This window comes from Chionomys nivalis, chromosome 21 (assembly GCF_950005125.1).
Source record: "Chionomys nivalis chromosome 21, mChiNiv1.1, whole genome shotgun sequence".
In the NCBI taxonomy this organism is placed as follows: Eukaryota; Metazoa; Chordata; class Mammalia; order Rodentia; family Cricetidae; genus Chionomys; species Chionomys nivalis.
In genome coordinates, this window is record NC_080106.1 from 56,485,976 (window position 1) to 56,513,585 (window position 27,610).

General features: G+C 39.5%; 2 pseudogenes; both read left to right on the forward strand.

Moving 5' to 3' along the window:
- The first annotated feature begins 12,033 nt into the window (after positions 1-12,033).
- LOC130863849 (olfactory receptor 10C1-like) lies at positions 12,034-13,001 on the forward strand (annotated as a pseudogene).
- Positions 13,002-15,925: 2,924 nt separating this feature from the next.
- On the forward strand, positions 15,926-25,926 carry LOC130863408 (olfactory receptor 12D2-like; annotated as a pseudogene).
- The last annotated feature ends 1,684 nt before the right edge of the window (positions 25,927-27,610 follow it).

A 27,610-nucleotide genomic window follows, 5' to 3' on the forward strand; every position in this document is an offset into this window, starting at 1 on the left:
GCCATGCTCAGAGAGTCCGGAATCAACCCATGCTTATTCAGTCCCAGACCAGCTGGCCTTGGTGGGCTCCCAATAAATCAGGTCCACTGTCACAGTGGGTGGGTGCATCCCTCGTGGTCCTGATTTTTTGCTCATGTTCTCCCTCCTTCTGCTCCTCATTTGGACCTTAAGAGCTCAGACCGTTGCTCCAAATTGAGACTCTGTCTCTACCTCGATCCATCGCCAGATGAAGGTTCTAAGGTGATATGCAAGATATTCATCAGTATAGGATAGGGTCATTTCAGGTTCCCTCTCCTTAGTTGCCCAAGGTACCAGCTGGGGACATATTCCTGGACACCTGCGAACCCCTCAAGAGTCAAGTCTCTTGCCAACCCTAAGATGGCTCCCTTAGATAGGATATATACTTCGCTGCTCCCGTATCCATCCTTCCTATATCCCAACCATCCCAATCCTCCGAGCTCCTCCCATCCTCCCCTTCTCATGTTTCTCATCCCATTTCCCCTTTGCCCCATGCCACCTCACCCGCAAGTTCCCAGTTTTTGCCCTGCAATCTTGTCTACTTCCCCCTCTCCATGCGGATGACTATATGATTTTCTTTGGGTTCACTTTCTTATTTAGCTTCTATAGGATCACACATTATATGCTTAATGTCTTTTATTTTATGGCTAGAAACCGATTATGAGTGAGTACATCCCATGTTCCTCTTTTTGAGTCTGGGATACCTCACTCAGGATAGTGTTTTCTATTTCCATCCATTTGCACGCAAAATTCGAGAAGTCATTGTTTTTTTACTGCTGAGTAGTACTCTAATATGTATATATTCCACACTTTCTTCATCCATTCCTCCATTGAAGGGCATCTAGGTTGTTTCCAGGTTTTGGCTATTACAAACAATGCTGCTATGAACATAGTTGAACAGATACTTTTGTCATTTGATGTGGCATCTCTTGGGTATATTCCCAATAGTGGTATTACTGGATCTTGGGGTAGGTTGATCCCAAATTTCCTGAGAAATCGCCACACTGATTTCCAAAGTGGTTGCACAAGTTTGCATTCCCACCAGCAATGAATGAGTGTGCCTCTTTCTCCACAACCTCTCCAGCAAAGGCTATCATTGGTGTTCTTGATTTTAGCCATTCTGACAGGTGTAAGATGGTATCTCAAAGTTGTTTTAATTTGCATTTCCCTTATCGCTAAGGAGGTTGAGCATGACCTTAGGTGTCTTTTGGCCATTTGAATTTCTTCTGTTGAGAATTCTCTGTTCAGATCAGTGCCCCATTTTTTATTGGGTTCATTAGCATTTTAAAGTTTAGTTTCTTGAGTTCTTTATATATTTTGGTGATCAGACCTTTGTGTGTTGCAGGGTTGGTGAAGATCTTCTCCCAGTCAGTGGGTTGCCTTTTTGTCTTAGTGACAGTGTCCTTTGCTTTACAGAAGCTACTCAGTTTCAGGAGGTCCCATTTATTCAATGTTGCCCTTAATGTCTGTGCTGCTGGGGATAAACGTAGGAATTGATCTCCTGTACCCATATGTTGTAGAGTACTTCAAACTTTTTCTTCTATCAGGTTCAGTGTGTTCAGACTGATATTGAGGTCTTTAATCCATTTGGACTTGAGTTTTGTGCATGGTGATAGATATGGATCTATTTTCATTCTTCTACACGTTGACAACCAGTTCTGCCAGCACCATTTGTTGAAGATGCTCTCTTTTTTCCATTGAATACTTTTAGCTCCTTTATCAAAAATTAGGTGTTCATAAGTTTGTGGGTTAAAATCAGGGTCTTCTACTCGGTTCCATTGGTCGACTTCTCTGTTTTTATGCCAATACCAAACTGTTTTCAATACTGAGGCTCTGTAATAGAGTTTGAGGTCAGGGATGGTAATGCCTCCAGACGATCCTTTATTATATAAGATTGTTTTGGCTATCCTGGGTTTTTTGTTTCTCCATATAAAGTTGATTATTGTCCTCTCAAGATCTGTGAAGAATTTTGATGGGATTTTAATGGGGATTGCATTGAATCTATAAATTGCCCTTGGTAGAATTGCCATTTTTACTATGTTGATCCTCCCTATCCAAGAGCAAGGGAGATCCTTCCATTTTCTGGTATCCTCCTCAATTTCTTTCTTCATTGACTTAAAGTTCTTGTCAAATAGATCCTTTACTTCCTTGGTTAGGGTTACCCCAAGATATTTTATGCTATTTGTGGCTATCGTGAAGGGTGATGCTTCTCTGATTTCCATCTCTGCTTCCTTATCCTTTGTGTATAGGAGGGCAACTGATTTTTTGGAATTGATCTTGTATCCTGCAACGCTACTAAAGGTGTTTATCAGCTGAAGGAGTTCTTTGCTGGAGTTTTTGGGGTCGCTTATGTACACTATCATATCGTCTGCAAATAATGAAAGTTTAACTTCTTCCTTTTCGATTTGAATCCCTTTGATCCCCTTATGTTGTCTTATTGCTATTGCTAGAATTTCAAGCACTATATTAAAGAGGTATGGAGAGAGTGGACAACCTTGTCGTGTTCCTGATTTTAGTGGAATAGCTTTGAGTTTCTCTCCATTTAATTTGATGTTAGCTGACGGCTTGCTATAAATAGCTTTTATTATAGTTAGGAACGACCCTTGTATTCCTAATCTCTCTAAGACCTTTATCATAAAGGGATGTTGAATTTTGTCAAATGCTTTTTCAGCATCTAATGAAATGATCATATGGTTTTTTTCTTTCAGTTTATTTATATGATGGATTACATTGATAGATTTTCGTATGTTGAACCAGCCCTGCATCTCTGGGATGAAGCCTACTTGATCATAATGGATAATTTTTCTGATGTGTTCTTGGATTCGGTTTGCCAGTATTTTATTGAGTATTTTTGCGTCGATGTTCATGAGTGAGATTGGCCTGTAGTTCTCTTTCTTGGTTGTGTCTTTGTGTGGTTTTGGTATCAGAGTAACTTCAGCTTCATAAAAGGAATTTGGCAATGACTTCTCTGTTTCAATATTGTGAAATACATTAAGGAGTATAGGTATTAGGTCTTCTTGGAAGTTCTGGTAGAATTCTGCATTGAAGCCATCTGGACCTGGGCTTTTTTTGGTGGGGAGGTTTTTTATAACAACTTCTAATTCTTTGCAACTAACAGGTCTATTTAGATTGTTCACCTGGTCCTGGTTTAACTTTGGTATATGGTACTTATCTAAAAAAGTGTCCATTTCTATAACATTTTCCAATTTTGTGGCATACAGATTTTTGTAGTAAGATCTAATGATTCTCTGAATTTCCTCTGAGTCTGTGGTTATGTCTCCCTTTTCGTTTCTGATTTTGTTAATTTGCGTATTCTCTCTCCGCCGTTTGATTAGTTTGGATAGGGGTTTATCAATCTTATTGATTTTCTCCATGAACCAGCTTTTTGTTTCATTGATTCTTTGGATTGTTTTCTGTGTTTCTATTTTGTTGATTTCAGCCCTCAATTTGATTATTTCCAGTCTTCTACTTCTCCTAGGTGAGTCTGCTTCTTTTTTTTCTAAAGCTTTCAGGTGGGCTATTAAGTCTCCAATGTGTGCTTTCTCCGTTTTCTTTAAGTGGGAACTTAATGCTATGAACTTTCCTCTTAGCACTGCTTTCATAGTGTCCCATAGGTTTGAGTATGTTGAGTCTTCGTTTTCATTGAATTCAAGAAAGACTTTAATTTCTTTCTTTATTTCTTCCTTGATCCAGGTGTGGTTCAGTAGTTGACTGTCCAGTTTCCATGAGTTCATAGGCTTTCTGGGGATAGCAATGTTGTTGAATTCTAACTTTAATCCATGGTGATCTGATAAGACACAGGTGGTTACTGATATTTTTTTGTAACTGTGTAAGTTTGCTTTGTTACCGAGTATGTGGTCTATTTTCGAGAAGGTTCCATGAGCTGCAGAGAAGAAGGTATATTCTTTCCTATTTGGGTGGAATGTTCTATAGATGTCTGTTAAGTCCATTTGATTCATTACCTCCCTTAATCCTCTTATTTCTCTGTTAGGTTTATTTCTGATTGACCTGTCCATTGGTGAGAGAGGAGTGTTGAAATCTCCTACTATTAGTGTGTGTGGTTTGATGACTGCCTTGAGTTTTAGTAACGTTTCTTTTACATAAGTGGGTGCTTTTATATTAGGGGCATATATATTCAGGATTGAAATTTCATCCTGGTGAATTGTTCCTGTTATGAGTAAAAAATGTCCATCTCCATCTCTTTTGATTGATTTTAGTTTGAAATCAACTTTCTTAGAAATTAGTATGGCCACACCTGCTTGTTTCTTAGGGCCGTTTGCTTGATAAACCTTTTCCCAGCCCTTTACTCTGAGTAGATGTCTGTCTTTGTGGTTGAGGTGTGTTTCTTGTAAGCAGCAGAATGTTGGATCCTGTTTTTGTATCCAATCTCTTAGCCTGTGCCTCTTTATAGGTGAGTTGAGTCCATTGATATTAAGTGATATTAATGACCAGTGGTTGTTAACTCTGGTCATTTTTCCTTTCTTTCTTTCTTTCTTTCTTTCTTTCTTTCTTTCTTTCTTCTTTCTTTCCTTTGGTTGTAGAGTTTGTGTGTTTCCCTTCTTCAAGTTGTGCTGGTGAAGGGTCATTAGATGTCTGAGTTATTGTGGGCATTGTTGGACTCCTTGGTTTGTGATTTTCCTTCAATTACTTTCTGAAGGGCTGGATTTGTGGCTACGTAATGTTTAAATTTGTTTCTATACTGGAAAAATTTGTTTTCTCCATTTATAGTGAATGAAAGCTTGGCTGGGTATACTAGTCTAGGCTTGCATCCATGGTCTCTTAGTTTCTGCAGTACATCTATCTAGGACCTTCTGGTTTTCATGGTTTCCATAGAGAAATCAGGTGTAAGTCTGATAGGTTTACCTTTATAGGTAACTTGACCTTTTTCCTTTGCAGCTCTTAATATTCTTTCTTTATTCTGTATGCTTTGTGTTTTGATTATTATATGCCGAGGAGATTTTTTTTTTTTTGATCCAGTCGATTCTGTGTTCTGTATGCTTCTTGGACCTTCATAGGAATATCTTTCTTAAGGTTGGGAAAGTTTTCTTCTATAATTTTATTAAATATATTTTCTGGACCATTGAGCTGTACTTCTTCTCCTTCTTCTATCCCTATTATTCTTAAGTTTGGTCTTTTTATTTTGTCCCAGATTCCTGAATGTTTTGTGATGAGAATTTGTTGTTTATGCTGTTTTCTTTGATCAGAGTGTTTATTTTCTCTATGGTATCTTCAGTGTCTGAGGTTCTTTCTTCTATCTCTTGTAATCTGTTGGTGGTACTTGTCTCTGTAGTTCCTGTTCATTTATCCAAATTTTCCATCTCCATCCTTCCCTCAGTTTGTGTTTTCTTTATTACTTCCACTTCATTCTTCAAGTCTTGAACTGTTTCCCTTACCTGTTTGATTACTTTTTCTTGTTTCTCTTGGTTTTCTTGGGTATCTTTGAGATATTTATTCATTTCGTCTACCTTTTTGTTTGTAATCTCTAATTGATTATGGCAGTTTTTTACCTCCTGTTTAAGGTCCTCTATTATTTTCATATAATTCACTTTTGAGTCGAATTCTTCTAATTCTTCTGGATTAGGGTGTACACTTCTCATTTCGGGATTCCTGAATTCTGGTGATGTCACGTTGCCTTTCATGTTGTTGGGGGAATTCTTGCATTGGCGCCTGCCCATCTTTTCCTTCAAATGGAGCCAGGAGAGGCCTGGTGTTTTGGACCAGTCTTTGCTGTGACTAACTCTCTGGGTTTATCTCCTCAGTGTAGGGGCAGGAACCGTTCCCTTCCAGATGAACTCCTCAACACTAAAACAGGTATGCCTGGTATTCCAATGACCTTCGGAAAGAAGGCCAAATGCAAGGGGTAGGGCGCGGTCGAGTAGAACACAGGCAACATTGCAGTACAACCTGGAGGTGTCTGCGCTCCCTTTCAGGGGTTGCTGAGGCCTGCCCGCTAGGCAGGCACTCACTGCTCTGGTTGGGTAGCCTTAGTGTGTGGGGGTTTGTGCTCTCTACCAGGACAGTCCGCCCCAGGCTAGCACACACTCACCCATCCAGATGGAACTTCTCAGCACCTACACAGGGACTCCTGGTAGCCCCAATGAGCCAGGGACCAAGGGAAGTATGGGGCAGGCAGAGCAGGTCCAGTAGAGCACAGCAGACACTGCAGCCCCAGCAGCAGGGGCCCGCGTTCCCTGGGGGGGACCTTGAGGCCTGCCCTCCAGTCAGGCACTCACTGCTCTGGGTTGGTAGCCTTAGTGAAAGGGCAGGAAACTGTTCCACAGCAAAGGACCTTGCAGACCCCTTTTATTGATTTTTAACTGTACAGCTTCGATGTGAGGGTTTTTGTCTTATCTTGTATTTAATTTCATCATGTTTGGTTGTTATCACGTAGAAACCCGTTCTTTTCTAATGAGAGACAGAAGGGAGTGTGTCCTGTGGGGAGGGAGAATGGAGAGGGAGGGGGAGTAGTAGAGGGAGGACAAACTGTAATCAGTACATATTTTATGAGAGAAAAATCCATTTTAATTAAAAGAGAAATAAAGAATTGATGGATTTGATGCAACTGGAAAACAATGGATGAATAATTTGGTCATTGCACTTTCTTTTTCTTTTTCTTTTTTGTTGTATAAGTAATACCATTCAAAATTTCCACCTCTTCCCCTCCTCCCATTTCCCTCCCACTCTCCCATTCACCCTCCCTCTCCCCTCCAGTTCTAAGAGAGGGTGGGGTACCCTTCCCTGTGGGAAGTCCAAGGCCCTCCCCACTCCATCCAGGCCTAGGAAAGTGTGCATCCAAACAGACTAGTATCCCAAAACGCCAGTACATGCAGTAGAATCAAATCCCAGTGTCATTATCATTGGCTTCTCAGTCAGCCCCCATTGTCAGCCACATTCAGAGAGTCTGGTTTGATCACATGCTCCTTCAGTCCCAGTCCAGCTGGCCTTGGTGAGCTCCCTTAGATCAGTCCCACCATCTCAGTGGGTGGATGAACCCCTAGCGGTCCTGACTTTCTTGCTCATCTTCTCCCTCTTTCTGCTCTTCAACTGGACCTTGGGAGCTCAGTCCAGTGCTCCAGTGTGGATATCTGTCTCTATCTCCATCCATCGCCGGACGAAGGTTCTATGGTGATATTCAAGATATTAATCAATTTGGCTATGGGACAAGGCCAGTTCAGGCACCCCCTCCTCTTCTGCCCAAGGACCTAGCTGGGGATATTCCCTTTGACATCTGGGACTGGAAACCCTTCCAGAGCCAAGTATCTTGCCGACCCTAAAATGGCTCCCTTAATTAAGATATCTTTTTTCCCTGCTCCCATATCTGCCCTTCCTCCATCTCAATCATCCCACTCTCCCAAGCTCTCCCCAATCCTCCCCTTCTCCCTTCTTTCTCCCCCTCTCCCCTTCCCCTAACCCCGTCCCAACCCCCATGCTCCCAATTTTTGCCTGTGGCAAAGCTGATGCAGTGGAAAGATGGTTAGGCTATTGGGACACCCTCCTTGTGGATTAAGTGATTCAGATTTTTTGTGATAGAACTATTTCTCAGGAGAAAGGGCTGCTGCAGAGTGAGGCTGCTCTGCCCAGAGCTATGGCCCTATCCATAAGGATTCTCAGGAGGGCAATGCAGTGACTCCTGAAACTCACCAGTGAGAAGTGAGTGTGAGTCTCCTGGGGAGAGTAAAATGGATATGACTCAGAACACAGAAGAATTTTAGTATAATATGCTTAGGGCTCATTGTTTTCCAGAAAAGAATAAAGTGCAGATGTTCTTTAGGAGTAGTAATGTGTGTGTTTGTGTGTTTGTGTGTGTGTGTGTGTGCATCTGTGATACTGGGACATTTCCTTGAAGCACATAGTCCTCTCTCCTGAGACACAATCTTCTTGACATCAGGCATGACTTTTTATCATAACAAAAGCTTTTCAAAACAATGTAGAGATGAGGATGGAGATTGTGTGTGTCCCCTGTATGCAGTAAGGAAAGGATGAAGAGAAAGTCTGGAGTAGCTTATCAGAAGCAGAAACTACTTAATTATCTCTTCAAGTACTGTGATTGGAGGTAGGTGGCACGTTAATTTATCAAGACTGGGCCTGTGGAGGGTGAATTAAAGTATATAAAAGGATATTTAATACTCAAAACATTTTCCTGTTATTTTTATTCTAATTACTTACTGTCTGCCTCTGTTAAGACTTTTATAGTTTGTGCAGACTTGAGCATCCACCTCAGAAAACAGCTTTCTATTGCTATTAATCACTTGTTTCCTGGTAAATTAGAATTCATTTTGTCACTGTGTTACGCAGGTTATATGGTACATTGTAATCTAATCAAGCGATCCTACTCTTTCTACTGGGTTGACCTAAAGTGTAATTCAGTTGGGTAAGTGGTCCTTGGTGAGTGAATGTGGTAAAACCGGGAAATGGGAGTAAGCATCCTAATTATCTTTTCTTGCTCAATCTACAGAAATTCTTTCACTTCCTGACAGTTTCTACCTGCAGACAATGCACTGTTTCATAAACAGTATCTTACAGTGTGTCATAGCTTATAAGATCAGACAAGGAACCGAACCCACCAATGAACTTTCCTAACCTTGTGACACCAGGGAAATGATGTTTTTCACCTGTATGATTCACAAAGCAGAACAACGTATAGTGAGCTTGACTTGGGGCTCTGAGATGTGTAATGTATCATGCAAAACCAAGACTCTAAGATATCAAAATCGTCTCATCTCATGCACCATCTCTTGCATATAGTTAGTTGCCAAGTGAACCTCCAGACCTTACCAGTTCTTGGGGCACACATTATAAAACTGAAGGCCTGTGTATAAGATAGAGCTGATTATTGGTATAAAACCACTTAAAATAGCTTAACTAGAAAGATGGGGAAGATTACATCATGTAGTGCTTACAAGGAACCAGTGATTCCAAAATTAAGGTCAAGAAAATGTAACAGATGAGAAGCTGATAGGATATTTACACCAGAGTACTCTGACCCTTATTTCTTTCTCAAGAATCTTGATACTCCTTCTGAGTAAATAATTTTCTCTCCATGGATTGACATGAAAATATAACATTCTGGTTGCGTTTCCTAAACTGAGTTCCTGAAAATTTAATTAAGATTCAAGACCACACTCTTTATATGGAGAGCTTATTATACAAATATAGAAACTACTACTAAGTGCAGGGTATTTAAGAAAATATTTCAAATTTAAAACATAACTCTTTCTGGGTTGGCTTTTTAGATTATTTTTCTTTGTTCAGTCACATGTGGATTTTGTCAATACAAAATACACGAGAAATATAGATATTTGAATTTAATATAGTGCACAGGAAAGTTTATAATACTTTGAAGTAAGTATAAAATGCATCACAACAGAATACTCAGTGTTTTGGCTATTTTTACAAGATCTGAATTCCCTGAGAGTCCAAGTAATCCCAGACTTCCTGCTTTGTGCTCATCAGAACTTTAAGTCAGCCCACGTGTTCTCTACCCTTAAGTTTTTAGAACTTCTGCATACCCAGGTAAATATCTATCTAGTAGATACAATAATGCATTATACACATTTATATCCTCTCAGGAAAGAAGATGCAGGCACCATTTTTATATGTGTATGCAGGTTTTAAATAATCTTGCTTTTCCATTATCCACAAAATAAAAATTATAATTTAGAGAGCAATTAATGATAGGAGCAAAGATTACCAATTGTGGTGTGAGTTTTCCCAAAATACAGTGTACACAAAGGTAAATATAGTATGGCTGTGCGTAGATATACACCCTGTTTATATCCTGTGTGGCTAGTAAGCAATCAGCACCTGACCACTTTAAAAGTGATTTTAGGGATTCTAGTTCTCACTAAAGCAGTTTCATGGGGGAATAGATTTCTTTCTCAGTCCCTTTTAATAAGTGGTCAAATTAAAGAACAGAGTTTAAACAGTGTTATCTGCATTGTTGTCTATATTAAGATTTTAACTGATACACAGTCTTCCCAGAGTGAACTCTTATTTCACTTTATGATGGAGGAAGGTCATTGGTTAATCAAAAAATCTGCCTTGGCCCTTTTGCTAGAACAGCAGCTTAGATAGGTGGAGTAAACAAAACAGAATGTGGGGAGACTTCTTATTACATGAGAATTTACAGGTTGTTAAAGATGGAAAATATAATGATAGAAAGTGAAGTCCATACACAGTCTCTGTATAAGGCTGTACTCAGATGGAAATGAGAAGTAATCACCACCACAGTGGTAGATGCTATTTTATCAGTTTTAGTGAGAAAAGCGTGGAGTGTGACTGCTAGGTGGAAGAGTTGTGTGATTTTCAGAAAAAAGACAAAGTTATGCTGGAACTGAAGAGTTTACCAGATAGATAAACAATGAAGCAAGGACACAGAAGCCATACAGTGAGAAAATGAACAAAGAGAAAATGAAGTGTATAAATACTACACGTGCAAAATCCAAGCAGTTTGATGGAATTGTAATGTGAGGTCCATTGAGTGAAAGGTTAAAGAGAAATTTCTATCATGCCAGGCACGATGACTTACTGTGGGAACCCCACCGTTCCAGAGACTGAGGCAGGGAATTTGGGAATTTGATGCCAGCCTGTACTACATACCAAGACCACATCTCTTTTACTCTTTTTTTTCTTTATTAAACTCAATGCCCTGATTCATAGAATTTTATGAATAGTAATAATAAAATAGAAATTTAGTGTGCATACCATGATATTCTCACTAAGAAAGCATGCTCTATTAAAAGATGGGAACTATTAAGATATGGAAATTGCTGTGTGGTGGTGGAATATGCTCTTAATCTCAGCACTTAGAAAGAGAGGCAGTCTGATCTCTGTGAGTTCATGGCCAGCCTGCTCTCTAAGATGTTATTTGATTTGATTTTATCTTCACATAAATATAAGTCATACTTGAAGGAATGATTTTTTTTTTTTTTGGTTTTTAGAGACAGGGTTTTTCTGTGGTTTTGGAGCCTGTCCTGGAACTAGCTCTTGTAGACCAAGCTGGTCTCAAACTCACAGAGATCCGCCTGCCTCTGCCTCCCAAGTGCTGGGATTAAAGGCATGCGCCACCACTGCCCGGCTGAAGGAATTATGTTGTAAGGCACGTATATGAATATTAGCCATAGAAATCACAGAATACTCTGGCCCTGATGGTGGAGTTGCTTTTATTGGTTAATTAATAAAGAAACTGCTTGGCCTCTGATAGGGTAGAATCAAGATAGGCGGAGTAAACAGAACAGAGTGCTGGGAGAAAGAAGCCGAGTCAGGGAGTCGCCATGATTCTCCCACTCCAGACAGACGCAGGTTAAGATCTTTCCTGGTAAGCCAGCTCATGGTGCTACACAGAATATTAGAAATGGGTTAGATCAATATGTAAGAGCTAGCCAATAAGAGGCTGGAACTAATGGGCCAGACAGTGATTAAAAGAATACAGTTTCCGTGTAATCATTCTGGGTAAAGCTAGCAGCCGGGTGCCGGGACACAGCCTCGCCGCTCCCATCTTCAACATGGCCCTACTACATTCTGAGATGGGTGTAGAGAGAGTATCCACAGCAATAAGAAAGCATAGATAAGAGTTGGTGGGAGAGCAGATTTTCAAGGGGACATTGATAACTCATCAATGAAAAGCATGGAAAAAGAATTGAGTCACAAGTAATGATTTTCTTTTCTTTTATTTGGCTGATATCTTACTCCACAAGTGAGGCTGAACTCAAACCAATGGTAATCTTTCTGCCTCAGCTTCATCAGGGCTGGGAATACAAGGGTACAGCACCTGTCCTAAGTCCTGAGTCACTCAGTATAATGTTCAGTACACGTTGGAAAATCACTTGATGTGGTAAGCAGAGAAAAAGGTTAGATATGAAACTCTGTGACGATAAATACTTGTTTGTAAACACTAATTTTATGACTGAAGATAAAGATTCTGTCTCTGATTTAACTGAGGATCTTGAGTATTAAATTGAATAATTTCCTCCACCTGCAAGAATCCTTCTGATGACTTGCTCTTCTCTTTTCCAGGAGATGAGTGTCAATTGCTCCCTGTGGCCGGAGAACAGCTTGTCTGTCAAACGCTTTGCATTTGCCAAGTTCTTGAGGTCCCTGGAGAGTGCTTCCTCCTGTTCACCCTAATCCTCCTCATGTTCTTGGTATCACTGACAGGCAATGCACTCATAGCCCTTGCCATCTTTACCAGTCCAGCCCTGCACACACCCATGTACTTTTTCCTGGCCAACTTGTCTCTCCTGGAGATTGGCTACACTTTCTCTGTCATACCCAAGATGCTGCAGAGTCTTGTGAGTGAGTCCCGAGGGATCTCTCGGGAGGGTTGTGCCACACAGATGTTTTTCTTCATATGCTTTGGAATAACTGAGTGCTGTCTACTGGCAGCCATGGCTTTTGACCGCTGCATGGCCATATGCTCCCCACTCCAGTATGCAACCTGGATGAGCCGTGGGGTATGTGCCCATTTGGCAATGGTTTCATGGGGAATGGGATGCATAGTAGGGTTGGGACAGATGAATTTTATTTTTTCTTTGGACATCTGTGGGCCCTGTGAGATAGACCACTTCTTCTGTGACCTTCCACCCCTCCTGGCACTTGCCTGTGGGGATACATCCCAAAACGAGGCTGCTGTCTTTGTGGTGGCAGTCCTCTGCATATCCAGCCCATTTTTACTGATCATTTCTTCCTATGTAAGGATTCTGATTGCAGTGCTGATGACGCCTTCATCTGAGGGACGCCATAAAGCTCTCTCTACCTGTTCCTCACACCTACTTGTAGTCACACTCTTCTATGGCTCAGGATCTATTACCTACTTGAGGCCCAAGGCTAGTCACTCACCAGGAATGGATAAACTCTTGGCCCTCTTCTATACAGCGGTGACATCCATGCTGAACCCCATCATCTATAGTTTACAGAACAAGGAAGTCAAGGCAGCACTGAGGAGAACTTTGGGCCTGAGAAAAGTTCTGAGCAGGAATAGGTAACAGAACCACACAGAATTATTCACTAATAAGCATGCATATAGAACCAGAGTAAACAAACAAACATTGATACATTTTCTGTCTGACTTATTGATCTGGGATGTCATTCTTATGTTGTGAATGAATATTGCTTTTATTGGTTGATGAATAAAGCTGTTTTGGCCTATGGCAGGGCAGAATGTAGCTAGGCAGGAAATCCAAAGAGGAAAAAAAGAAGGTGGAGTCTGGGAGACGCTGAAGGAAAAAGATGCCATTTCATTCCTGGTAAGGCCCAGGCACATGGTAATACACAGAATAGCAAAAACTGGTTAATTTAATTGTGGGAACTCATCAGTAGTATGCCTGAGACATTGGCAAAACAATTATAAGTAATATTAAACCTCTGCAAGTTCATCTGGGAACTGGCAAGCAGGAGAGTAACCTCCAGTTCCAATTTATATTGAGTATCTTTGTAATTTTGAAAGTATCTCTGCATTCAGGGCTATGTTCTAATTACTAATTCTGAAATGATTTCAAATACTAAGGGATACAACTAAAGAGACCAATACAATAGAGAGCATTCTATTATGTTTTAGTTCAGGATGAAAATCTAAATTGCTATATCTCAGAAGTTTTGCAAATTCTAGTCCTTGTTGCCCCCAACACTTCTCCTTCCTATCCAGTTATATCACACACAAATCTTTATTCTAAAGTAACTATATAATGGTCTTATATCAGTTCATGTCTTTATTTTATAGTGTCACATGCTAAAAGTCTTTGAATTCTTTTGTAAATTGTGATTAACTAAAACAGTGTAAATATTACAATATGCTGAAATGTTAATTTGAAACTATTTGCTTTAAAATATTAAAGAAAACATTTATTTTCAAGTGTTTCCATGAAAATTTTTTTAATGCTAAATGGTCAATATTTTGGAACTTGCAGGTCATTCAGGCCAGGGAAGCCGCTTGGTTAACTGAATGTCTTTACCTCTCCCTCCATTCTTCCAAGTCCCATCTCCAGTCTCATCTCCAGCTCTGCAGCAGAACACCCACTGTAGTAACCCCCTCCTCTCTGAAACCCTACCCAACAGACCATGTAGACCTTCTCCTACAATATTTCTTCACCCAATATTTCTTCATACTGATATCCCAGTACGTATCATCTGCAGGCATTCCCTGGGATTAGCAGGCCCTGCAGGCTATGGAAACAGGTAGGCCAATTGCAGATCTTAGTCTCTCCCTTCTCTCTTTCAAATCCAACTCCATTTGACACCCCCAGCTCTATAACAGACGACTTGTATCAGCCTCATCTCCATCTGTGTTTGTTCCCATCTTCACTGCAACACACAGGTATTCAACTCCGACCTTTCTTCCCCCACACATTGCTTTATCCTAGATGCCAAAACCAACAGTCATTCTCCAGGAACCCACAGGCTACTTCTGCCAGGGGAAAAAGTATTCTAACTGTGGATAGTCAAGGCTTCTCCTCTCCAGCAAATTCAAACCCCCAGTCTCTCTGCATCTTTATAGCAGATCACCTGATAAGGCCTCCACCTCCTCTCTGTCCCCATCTCTAGTGGATCATACAAAGCTTCTTCTCAAGACTTCTTCCAGACCCAACTCCTGTTGGCTTTCTCTGGTAACCTGCCAGCCACATCTGACTGAGAAGCAAGTAGGCCAGTGAGGAAGATAAGTAAGCTTCAGATTTTCACTCACCCTCCTCTTCTCCAAATTCAATCACCTGTCTCGTCTCCAGATCTGTAGCAGACTATCTGTTGTGACCTCTTCTCATTCCCTGCCCCTGTTCCTAGAGGACTGAATAGATCCTGGTAGTGCATACAACTTTCCTCCTTCTTGTGGGCCATGGGCCTTCCCTGTTCCTCCCTCCTAACCCATCCACATTCATGAATGTCAGTTCCCAAAACTTAGAAACACATTTTACCTGGAATACCCAATGGTCACAATTATCATCATACCATAAGAATTTCTTACCAGGCAACACAAAGCCACCATACTTTCCTCAGAATCAGAGAGTACAATGGAAACCAAGGAACAAAATATCCACCCAACAAAAACAAGACTATACATCAGCATCTCTAATTATAGTCTTCCCAAATCTAGACCTGAGTGTAAAATACAATCAATAAAAGGACAATATGTCTCCCAATAGAGACAATCCTACAAGTTGTGAGGAAACCTAACAAGAGTTGGGTCAGCATTCTGTTTGTGGTTTTGCAGGAAAACAGAAAACACACATCTTTATGTAGCCTAGAGAAACTGAGCATCTAAATGCCTAAAGAAGAAAAAAAATAGCCATCTAGAAAGAATCACCAAGCAATGAGAAATCTGATTTATGATACAATATCCTCCACAGGGTAAAAATCTCAGTACTTAAACATACATATCTCCTCACTTCTCAGTATAGAGATAGCCCTGACTCACTTAAAAATCAAAGCTGGCTTTAGAGCCGGATGGTTGCTCTCCTCTAAATTCAAGCGAGTTGTTAAAAGAAAAATTTAGAGTTTCTGTCTCATATCAAGAGTCACCTTAGCTGGGCGGTGGTGGTGCATGCATTTAATTCCAGCACTCGGGAGGCAGAGGCGGGCGGATCTCTATGAGTTCAAGGCCAGCCTGGTCTAGTTCCAGGACAGGAACCAAAAAGCTAAGGAGAAACCCTGTCTCGAAAAAATCAAAAAAAAAAAAAAAAAGAGTCACCTTGAATGAAGGTAAAATCTAGGGACAAAGGTTAATAAAACTCTGCTTTCAAAAATTTTACTTCTCTGCATACCTATTTTTCTCTCTATGGTACCTTTCTTTGAATACATATCTATATAAATTCAAACTTTCCATTTTGATATGAACAATGTTTAAGTTTTCTACAATGAACAATAAATTTTCCTATAGTAATCTCTGAAGTCTCCAGGAAGAAGATGGGGCCCCACAACAATGACTCCACCTGGTTCATATGATGCCGTCATTGCTGCTACCACCACACTAGGAAAGGCTTTGAGCAACAAAATGCTCAAGATAATTCCAGCTTGGCTAGCTTTGATGGTGTGCTTTCTTACAACATTCTGGCCAGATCTTCAAGTAAGAACTTCAAAAAAACCCTACCAACTACTCAGAGACTATATGCAATTGTACCAGATAGTAATCTTGAAACTTAAGTTTCATTTTAGTTTTTAAAGGATCCCACAGAAATAATATTGCTCCCATGACAGCTGGAAGTAATTCTAAAAGCTATTATGACTGAGTACATATAATATTTGTCTTTCTGGGTCTGGGTTACCTCACTCAATATGACTTTTTCTAGACCCATCCATTTGTCTGATAATTTCAATATGTCATTATTTTTTCTGCTGTGTGGTACTCCATTATGTAAACATACTACATTTTCTTTATGCATTCTTCATTTGATGAGAATTTATAGTTTAAGGGTTTTTGCTATTACAAATAATGCTGATATGAACATAGCTGAGCATTACACCTGCTCTATACATACACATACAGACACACACATGTGATGGAGGAAGGTGTGAACAGTTTTTAGCTGCTTAGTTTGAATTGATATTTCTAGCACGTCAGATTTAAGGAGAGAGAATGTGCTCATGATAAGCTTGTGAAGTTTACTGAGCAGAACTAAATTCTTCACCTTAAATCAGAAAGGATTCTAAAATTTTAAATGTATTTCATATCCAATTAGTCAAAATAACAAACTTTTAACCTGCTTAATCATTACCAAACATTAACTGAATCAACAGTTACATTATTTGAATATTTGAGTTGAAGAAAATATTATGTTATTTATATGTATATGTAGGTGCATAGAAAAATATGTACACATTCATGTTTATTTCAGCATAATTATTATTGTCTTAATGGTAATTTTTTTATATACAAAACAAAATGGATAAATAATAATTTTTATAAAATACGATATGACCATGCTAAGAGGCTTTAAAGGAGATGAAGATTGATGACAGTTGGAGCATAAATTATTTCAATCCTTTTATAACCTGGTTGGTAATCTTTATTAAAAATGAATATGCTCTAACATTTTGATAAGAAATTACATTCCCCCAAGAGATGCTCTATCATACTACAAAAGCATTTGTTCAACTATGTTCATAGCAGCATTATTTGTAATAGCCAGAACCTGGAAACAGCCTAGATGCCCTTCAATAGAAGAATGAATGAAGAAAGTATGGAATATATACATATTAGAGTACTACTCAGCAGTAAAAAAACAATGACATCTTGAATTTTGCATTCAAATGGATGGAAATAGAAAACACTATCCTGAGTGAGGTAACCCAGACCCAAAAAGATGAATATGGTATGTACTCACTCATAAGCGGATTCTAGCCATAAATAAAGGACATTGAGCCTATAATATGAGATCCTAGAGGAGCTAAATAAGGTGAACCCAAAGAAAAACATAGTTATCCTCCTGATATTGGAAGGAGACAAGATTGCCAGGCAAAAATTGGAAACTTGGGGGTGGGGTCGGGGTAATGGGAAATGGGGAGAAAAAAGTGAGAAGGGGAGAATGGGGAGAACTTGGGGGAATGGGACAGTTGGGATGAAGGCAGGGTGGATATGGGAGTAGGGAAATATATATCTTAATTATGGGAGTCATTTTAGGGTTGGCGAGAGACTTGACTCTAGAGATGTTCCCAGGTGTCCATGGAGATGTTCCCAGCTAGATCCTTGGGCGGCTGAGGAGAGGGTGCCTGAAATGACCCTATCCTATAGCCATACTGATGAATATCTTGCATATCACCATAGAACCTTCATCTGGCGATGGATAAAGCTAGAGACAGAGACCCACATTGGAACACTGGACTGAGCTCCTAATGTCCAAATGAGGAGCAGAAGGAGGGAGAATATGAGGAAGGAAGTCAGGACAGCGAGGGGTGCACCCACCCACTGAGACGGTGGGGCTGATCTAATGGGAGCTCACCAAGGCCAGCTGGATGATGGAACATGTGATCAAACCGGACTCTCTGAGGTGGCTGACAAGGAGGGCTGACTGAGAAGCCAAGGACAATGGCACTGGGTTTTGATTCTATTGCATGTAATGACTTTGTGGGAGCCTAGTCTGTTTGGATGCTCACCTTCCTAGTCCTGGATGGAGTGGGGAGGATCTTGGACTTCCCACAGGGCGGGGAACCCCGACTGCTCTTTGGACTGGAGAGGGAGGTGAAGGGGAATGGGGGGAGCGGGAGGGAAATGGGAGGAGGCGAGAAGGTAGAACTTTTAAATGAAATAATAATAAAAAAGAAAAAAAATACTTATAAATATGGAATAAAGAAATTACATTCTTAGATTTAGCAAAAAATAAAAATTATTCATTTGTTCACTGAAAGATATATACGAGAAAGTTCTTTCCACATCATGTGCCCCTAAATTTAACCAAAAGTATAATTGCTGTTGTACATCTTATTTTCATAGGTGGAATGATATGTGAAAAGCATAAATGTTAGACAACAGAAACCTGTCACAAATAATATTAATTATATGCTGCTTATTACCCTAATTTCAAAAGCAGGCAACCGTAAGGCACAGTTCATTAGTATCTGAGAGCATCCGTACTGGAAAGAGTCTCAAGGAGCACTGAGGGTCAGTCAGAGCAGCTAGGGGGCATCTTCAAAATTGAATGTAACTTTAAATATAAAGTGTCTTCAGTGTGTATTACACAAAAGGAATAGATAATTTTTTAAAAAGTGAGATGAACCCAGTAGAAGAATCACATAGAATTTAATAGCTTTGTAATAATTTATGCTGCTATTTCTTGTATTTTCCCCCATGGCCAAAATTCTCATTTACTTGAATTCTGCTTAATTGCAACAGAGGGACTGACTCCCTAAGGTCAGAATTTCTAACACATTTGGTTCTAATGTCACTAGTCTACAAGGGTTAAAAGGCAGATTATAGGCAAATGTGACTTACAAAATAAGCAGAGTCAGATTTGTGGTGAGGGTTAGATACACCGAAGGTTCAGAGCTGCAAGGAACTACAGAAGCGAAAGGTGAAGCCAGTCTAAGAAGTGAGGTACCCAGAAGCCCAAGACACATCTTCCATTAGGATGAGCAGTCAGTATTCTAAAAACGGTAGCTTTACTTTTATTTCTTATATTTTTCAAAGTATTGCTTTGTGAACTGTAATGATAGTAAAAGCATTTGTTTCACAGTTAGAGGCTATTACAATAAATTAAACCAAAGTCATTTTTTTTTTTTTTTGATTTTCAAGACAGGGTTTCTCCGTAGCTTTTGGTTCCTGTCCTGGAACTTGCTCTTGTAGACCAGGCTGGTCTCGAACTCACAGAGACCTGCCTGCCTCTGCCTCCCGAGTGCTGGGATTAAAGGCGTGCGCCACCACCACCCGGCTAGTCATCTTAAACTTGAACATCACGGGTGATATTAGATTGGATTACTAGTTTCATCTATCAGGATAGCCAAGTGAATGGCAGGAGAAGCTGTGCCAGGTAGTTATGCTAAAGCATGAACTGACATTGTCCTCAAATCCAAAGGAGATTTCATAAGAAACCAACTTATAGGTTTGAGAAATGATTTAAATAAACAAGAAACTGGATTCCTCTTTACCACATAGTCATAATTCTATATGTATTAGCTATAATCTGCAAAGAATGGCCACTGGGGATTAGGGAGTCTACATTTTTTTATTTGCACGACTTACCCACAATGAACCTTGCAAATGCTCAATGAATTTATTATCACTCTAGTTAGCTTGCAAAAAGAAAAAACAATGCCCACAATAACTCAGACATCTGTGTTAACTTTTATTTTTTCTTTCTAGCATCATCTATTGGGCTAGATTTGTAGATAAATCATATTTATGATTTTTAGAATATCTTATTTTCTCCACATTTAGTGATTAAAAGTTTTTCTGGGTATAGTAGTCAGGACTGGTATCTGTAGTCTTTTAGAGTTTGCAGGTCATCTGTCTAGGTCCTTCTGGCTTTTACATTCTCCATTGAGAAGTCAGGAATAATTCTAATATGTCTGCCTCTACATGTTACTTGATCTTTCCCCCTTGTAGCTTTTTAACATTCTTTACTTCGTATGTTGGAAATTAAATGCAGGAGATGTCTATACTCACTGGAACTTCCTCCCAGTACTAGTCTATGGTTTCTGTTTTATTATTTTCACATGTGTCTTTATATTCTTTACTAATATTTCTAAATCTCTGTGCCCCCACCCTGGCAAGAGGTGTTTTTGTTGAGACTGATACCCCACAGCTGGCATGAGACTAGGGGATTGGATCTAGAGGAACAGAAGGAGAGGGTAAGATTTATAAACAACCTACCTGTTTTGATGGAGGAGTTACTTTCATTTAATAAAGAAACTGCCTTGGCCCATTTATAGGCCAGCCCTTAGGTGGGTGGAGTAAACAGAACAGAATGCTGGGAGAAAGAAGCCGAGTCAGGAGTCGCCATGATTCTCCCACTCCAGACAGACGCAGGTTAAGATCTTTCCTGGTAAGCCAGCTCGTGGTACTACACGGAATATTAGAAATGGGTTAGATCAATATGTAAGAGCTAGCCAATAAGAGGCTGGAACTAATGGGCCAGGCAGTGTTTAAAAGAATACAGTTTCCGTGTAATTATTTCGGGGCATAAGCCAGCCATGCGGGCGGCCGGGTGCCGGGGATGCAGCCCCGCCGCTCTTATTTCAACACTGTTTATTTGGCAAGAGTGGTCTGTGGGTTAGCAGGGAGTGCCTGCTGGAGTTGGATCCTGTGATAAGGCAGCAAGTTGAGAGAGAAAGGTTAGGAATTATGGTCTTGGAATCTACAGGTGTGTTCAGAACAGGAAGGAAAGCTTCATCAGATGTGCTATAACAGAGATAGGGATGGGTCTTCGGGATTGTGTTTGGAAGACAGGAGGGAGCGGTGAAGGTCTTCAGTTAGCTTACCTGTTTTCCTGGCCTGACCAACTGCTGTGTTTATAGGAAATGCCTGTTGGTGTTGGAGGTTGGAATGAGTTTGGGGAAGGAAGGTTGGAGGGGAAGTTCTTTGTGAAGAAAGGGAGACTTCAGCATGTTTTCTGCTACAGAGGTGGTGATGAGAATGGGGAGGGGGATTGGATTTGGAGGAGCAGAAGGAGAGATGTCAGTCTACTCGTTGCCCAGCTGGAAGTGGTCTTTGATTTAGCAGCAGATGCCTGCTTGGCTTGGGGGTTGAGACAAAGTAAGGGGGAGGAAGGGAGGAGAGGAAGATATGTGGGAACCTCAGGAGATGGGAATACACATTTAGTCCCAACACTCCAGAGACAGAGGCTGGTGAATTTCTGAATTTGAGGCCAGTCTGGTCTACAGAGTAAATTCAAGGATAGTTAAGCTTAGGCAGTAATGGTATCAATCAAAACCAGAAACTGGTGAAGATGTAGTTGAATGAGAGACCTATGTTCCAGCCCCAGCGAGCAGCAGAACTCAGTAAGTTTGACTATGTGATTCTGATTTTAGAGTTAAGGATAGAACAAAAGGGCTATGGAATTTACCCCGAGTCTAAGGAAAGCCACTGAGGCTAGTCATGTGTCAGGTGTATTCTTGAATAGAGGCTGAGAGAGGCCATTGTGTGAAGCTGTAACATTGGAGCCTGGATTGCCTTAGAGACTCCTAGCTGTTAAAGATGTCAGAGCTGTGGATACCTGCCAAGGATAGCTGCTCACAGAGAATGGAACCAGCCCAAAGGAAGAGGTGTGTTGCAGCTAACATAGCTGAAAAGATTAGATGTCAGACATGGAGGAGATGCAGAATTTAGAGTTTGCCTAGCTATTTTTCAGTCTTGCTTTGGTTCAATATTTCCTCAAACTCCTCTCTATGTTCAAGAATAGTAATAGATATCCTGTGACATTATATGTAGAAGTATGTGATCCATTTTTGATTTGATTTTATAGGAGATTACAGTTATGAGATTGTATGAATCTTCGAAGAGATTTTAAATCTTAGACTTTAAAACATCGTTGAGGCTGTTATAGACTATGGAGGATTTTGAAGTTGGACTAAATGCATTTTGCATTATGATATGGTTACAAGTTTTTGGGAGCCGTGGAGTGGAATATGGTAGTTTGAATGTAATCGGCTCCTATAATCTCATAGGGCAAATTGGGAAAAGTACCCTGTTTATTTTCACACCCATTCTACTCAGTACCAGGGGACATGCTCCCTAGGGGTTTTAGGTCTGCAAGCCTGTCTTATTAAAACACCAGCAGAACTGTGGATGGCAAAGAGGTTTTTGGAGAGGAAATGTAGGCCAGAACCACAACATGAGCTGTCACTTCAAATATTTTACAACCTGTGCAATCTGTGTACATAAACCTGAGAATACTTGTTACTTTTGGTCTTTTGCTAATTTTGTACTTTTGACCAGGTAAGAGAACACATTGGGAATAAACTTGAACGTTTCCTGTATTTTCTCTTCTTAGGGTGCGGTCTGTCTGTTTGCAACATTAAACATCAGTACCTGGGGATCAGAGTAAGTTCATTGTCTTGAGATGGACTTTTCTCCCTGTGTGAGGATAGTGAAGGTTCTTTGATTTTTGCACAGGATTATTGCATCTCATCTAAAGACATATTACTATGTCTTTACCCTCTAAAGCCAACCTGAGATCGACAAACATTGAAAGTGCTGAACAAAGTCACTGGCATTGACCATTGTAATTACTATTTTTCCTTAAAAAATAGGCAAATAGTTTTTTTTGATATATGTTTTTAGAACTATTTTGGATTCTGGTCCAAAGACTCCTAAGCAATCTTGGTCATATGGGTTGAATTTTTAGGAAAAATGTCTGTTGTGTTTATAAACAGACAAAAATGATCACGACCATCAAAAAAACTGCCCTGAGTTGTTTGAAGGCAAGTTTTCAGAGAATTACACTAGTGATTACATCATTTCTCAGACTGTCTTCCAGTTTTAAAGCTTAGAATCCCTTGGGGCCTTTACAAGTTTTCTCTAGTTCATTAATTTTGTTTCTGTAGATGAACAAATTGTTTTCTTCACCCAGTGCTTTATCATACCTTGAATGACTCCCTTTTGTAGGATTCAACCCAGAGTCAGCCTCTGTCCAACTCTACTACAGCCTGGGCATTCTCTGTGCTTTTCAGCAATATGGGCCTTCCACACACTGATTCTCACTCTTCTCTTCTGTACACAGAGTGAACCGAGCACATCTTTAAATGAAAGGAACCAGAGGAAGCTACTTCTCATAGCTATGTCTGCTCTGACCAGTGTATCTCAGAGAGGTAATTCAGGTTCTTTCCTAATACTGAGAAGAAAAGCAATTTTAAAAAGTTACTTGTGTTTTAGTAAGTGCTGATTGCACAATTAGATATGAAATCATTTATAATCAACTTATTTATAATTCTTCAAAAATTTTGACATTCATTCAAAAACACTGCTATTTTGATTGTGTTAGTAAAATGAAAATTATTCATTTCTTTAGGAAAAAGTAAGACTTTATTTGGTAGGAGGGAACACCAGGAATTAATTTCACAGAGAGAACAGAGTCTTAAAATGAGGAGAGCTGAATATTTTTGGCAACTTTGTAGTAGGTTGATTTAAAGCAGCCTGACATTTGGGATCATAAAACACAAGAGAGTTACTTATCATGGTCCCACGAGAGGTCCCATCTCCTCAATATTTGAAGAATTAGTTTAAATAAGTAACAGTTTAAATAAGACAAGATTTCAAAGAGACTAAAGCCATTGACAGTTTCTCCTGATGAAATGACGGAGGGACTGCTGATTCCACAGAGGCAGAGGTTTTCTTATTCCGAAACTTTGGGATCTTGAAAAGATTTTCTTTAGTCTCAGGATAACCAAGAGAAGTGAGAAAGTCATAAAGTATAAAAGTTAAACTGCACCCTTTAAGAAAAATACACATTGAAATAATGTAATAATAAAGGCTTAGCCACTTGCAGGAGACCAGTGGGAGCCGAGTTTAACTTATTGATTTTAGAACTACAGGTAAAAAGGTGTTGGGGGGGGCAACATATTGCCTTTACTATTTTCAGATAATAATGACTGTTGTCGCAAATTATAAAATTTAATTAGCTACATAAGTGCCAGAGAAACAAATGGTACACAATTGTCTTGATATCTTTCCAGAAATTAGTCTTTTAAAATAAATTTGCCATATTAATCATCTAACAAAAAAGTCATAATGCAAAAAGTGTCTTTGGTCAACATAGCAATATGACTATAACTCCAACACTCAAGAAACTAAGGCAGGAGACTCTTGAATCACCATGGTCTACATTTAGAGACTGTCTCAAAAAACATCTTTCTTAGGAATCTATTTCTAAAGTTCTTAATGGCTCAGATTATTGGAAGACACTAAACCCATCATCTGCTATAGCACTGAAAACTGTCAGCACATGTGTTGTCAGACTCTTGAGATTAATATGGTCATAGTTCTTACCTCTTACATCTTCTGGCTTGGTCATGAATAAGAAACAAATCAATACAAAGACATTTCTACTGCTTACATGTTCTTAAGATGATGTGGAGTTACTATGTTTTGATAAAACTGTCTATACTTTCTATAAACTCTGTGGTTGAAACAAATTCATGCCTGCCTATTTTCTTCATGTTAAAGCTCTTCAAGAGTGTTCTTACTTCTCAGAGGTTGTCTGGCTGGTGGGATGTTTTAAAAGCTGCTCCATGTTAGAGACGATTTAAGGGATGAAAAGAAAGTTGGATCAAAATGCTCACAGCTAAAAAAAGTGTTAAGATGGTACTTGCTCTGAATTATCAACAAAAAGACATTATTAATGAAAAATAATAAAAGATATTTGAATAGCAATATATAACAAAAGCATAGACTTAATATTTAATGGGCCGCTAGACAAATATTATATAAGATCTTCACAAGATCTTTGTGGCATTATAGAAAACCACCCTCACAAACTATGTATTGACAAGAAAATTATTGTCTAGAAAGACTGATGGACATGAAGGTTAGTGTTCCACAAACTATTCTATCTTTTCTTTTAAGTGTTATTGAATCACACCTTAGTCAATGAATTTCTCCTCTTGGGAGTGACAGACATAGAAGAATTGAACCCTTTTCTCTTTGTCACATTCCATACCATGTAATTTGTCAATGTGGCTGGGAATGGAGCCATCCTGATGATCGTCATCTTGGATCCAAGACTCCACTCACCTATGTATTTCTTCCTGGGGAACCTAGCATGTCTAGATATCTGCTACTCCACCGTGACAGTGCCAAAGATGCTGGAGAATTTCCTCTCCACAAGCAAAGCAATTTCCTTTCTGGGATGCATAACCCAGCTTCATTTCTTTCACTTTTTGGGTAGCACAGAGGCCTTGCTGCTAGCAGTAATGGCATTTGATTGCTTTATGGCGATCTGCAAACCACTTCATTACCCTTTCATCATGAATCGTCAAGTCTGTATCCAGATGGCTTTCACCATTTGGGCTATTCCTTTTCTTCATGCTCTTCTTCACTCCATAATGACATCTCGTTTGAACTTTTGTGGTTCCAACCATATCCATCATTTCTTCTGTGATGTCAAGCCATTACCGGAGTTGGCCTGTGGAAATACTGAACTCAACAGGTGGCTGCTTAATACTCTCACCTGGACCATTGCCATTGGTCTCTTCTTTCTGACGTTTCTCTCCTATTTCTACATTATCACCCACCTGTTTCTCAAAACCCGTTCTTGCAGCATGCTCCACAAGGCACTGTCCACCTGTGCCTCTCACTTCACGGTTATTGTTATTTTCTATGCTCCTGTTCTCTACATCTATATCAGTCCTGCTTCAAGGAGCTCCCTGGAAGAGGACAGGATTATTGCCATCATGTACACTGTGGTCACTCCTGCACTCAATCCACTTATATATACTCTAAGGAACAAGGAAGTGAGGGGTGCTTTTAATAGGAAAATCAGAATAAAGCTTTGACTTGAAGAAATATAGTAAATTCTTCTGAAACACTGAAACACAAGAAACTAATATAAACACTGTGTGTGTATGTGTGTGTGTTATAGATAAATAGGTTTGAGATGAATACAATAGCAATGAAAGTACTTAACATGGGGGAGTGACAGCATGAGAGGCATGTCATTGCCTGGTGGAGTGAAGGACTGTCCATAAGAAATGAGTGTGTAAGACTGGACCTCATTTTGTATGAGAATAACCTCCTAATTCCCAATACAAAGGGGAAATGGGATAGGAGGGAAAGTGAGTAATGCGGGAATGATTGGCAGAAAACTCTGCATTTTTTAAATTCAATGCATCAGCATGTTGGAACCACAGATTTTCATACCTCACAGGTCTCCTCTGTCAGTATCTCTGGGGTGGAGTTTGACACCTGTGACTTAACCGCATCTCCAGGTGAGTGATAGCTGTGTGGGTGTTCTCATTTAAAAACGTATTGGAATAACTCGTGTCTCCTTATTCTAAAACACTTATTCATTAGGACATCTACACACTGTGAGCAGCCAGAAGTTAATAAACACAGAAATGGAAAAAGAAAATGCAAAAGGAATACTGTGGTCATATCTACATGGATTTTTTTCTTTTGATATAGCTCATCATTTCCAGTTAGCATAACATGACCCAACTCTTTTATTAAATTTAATTCTGAACCTTTTATATACCTTTACAGCATGAAAACACAACGAGAAACAGCTAAAATTACATCTTCCCATTAGGACTTAATTCCCCACATAGCTTGAGTGAAGAATGTTAAAATCCTCCTTTGTTCTTCTTTATAGTTTTTAAGAATTTATCTATATTTATACCAATTCAAACACTTACATATGTACATTAAAAACTAGAATCTGCATTTGAAAAAGAATATAAGCTTTCTGTTTTCTGAGTTTATATTGCTCCATTTACCATAATAATTTTCAGAGACATTTACTTCCTTGAAAATTTTATCTCATTATTCTTTATAGTGATTGAAATCTCATTATACACATGTACCATATTTTCTTTATTTTTTTAAATTGAAAATAGATTCTTCTTTCATACAATATATCCTAACCACAGTTACCCCTACCTCCAGTCTTCTCCCATTTCTCTTTCTCCCAGACTCACTCCCTTCTATTTCCCTTCTGAAAGGAGCAGGCTTACAAGATACAACACCCACACGTGACAAAACAAGATACAACAAGACAAGGCTAAAGTCCTCATATTGAAGCTGAACAAGGCAATCAAATAGGAGGAAAAGAGTCCCAAAAGCAGACAAAAGAGTCCAAGACACACCTACTCACACTGTTAAGAGTCCTACAAAAATATCAAGCTAACAACCATGACATTGATATTGGTGTTCTGTTCAGAAAGTTGTCTCCGATGTTAATGTGTACAAGATTATCCTCCAGTTTTCCTTCTATCATTTTCAGTGTATCTGGATTGATAAGTTTTTGATGTACTTGGACTTGAGTTTTGTGCAGGGTGATAGATATAGATCTATTTGCATTCTTCTACATGCAGACATCCTGTCCAACCAGCACCATTTGTTGAAGATGCTTTCTTTTTTTCAGTGTGTATTCCTGGCTTCTTTTTTAAAAATTAAAAACCCAGAGGTGTGTGGATTCATGTCCAGAACTTAAATTCCATTGGTCAACACATCTGAGAAAAT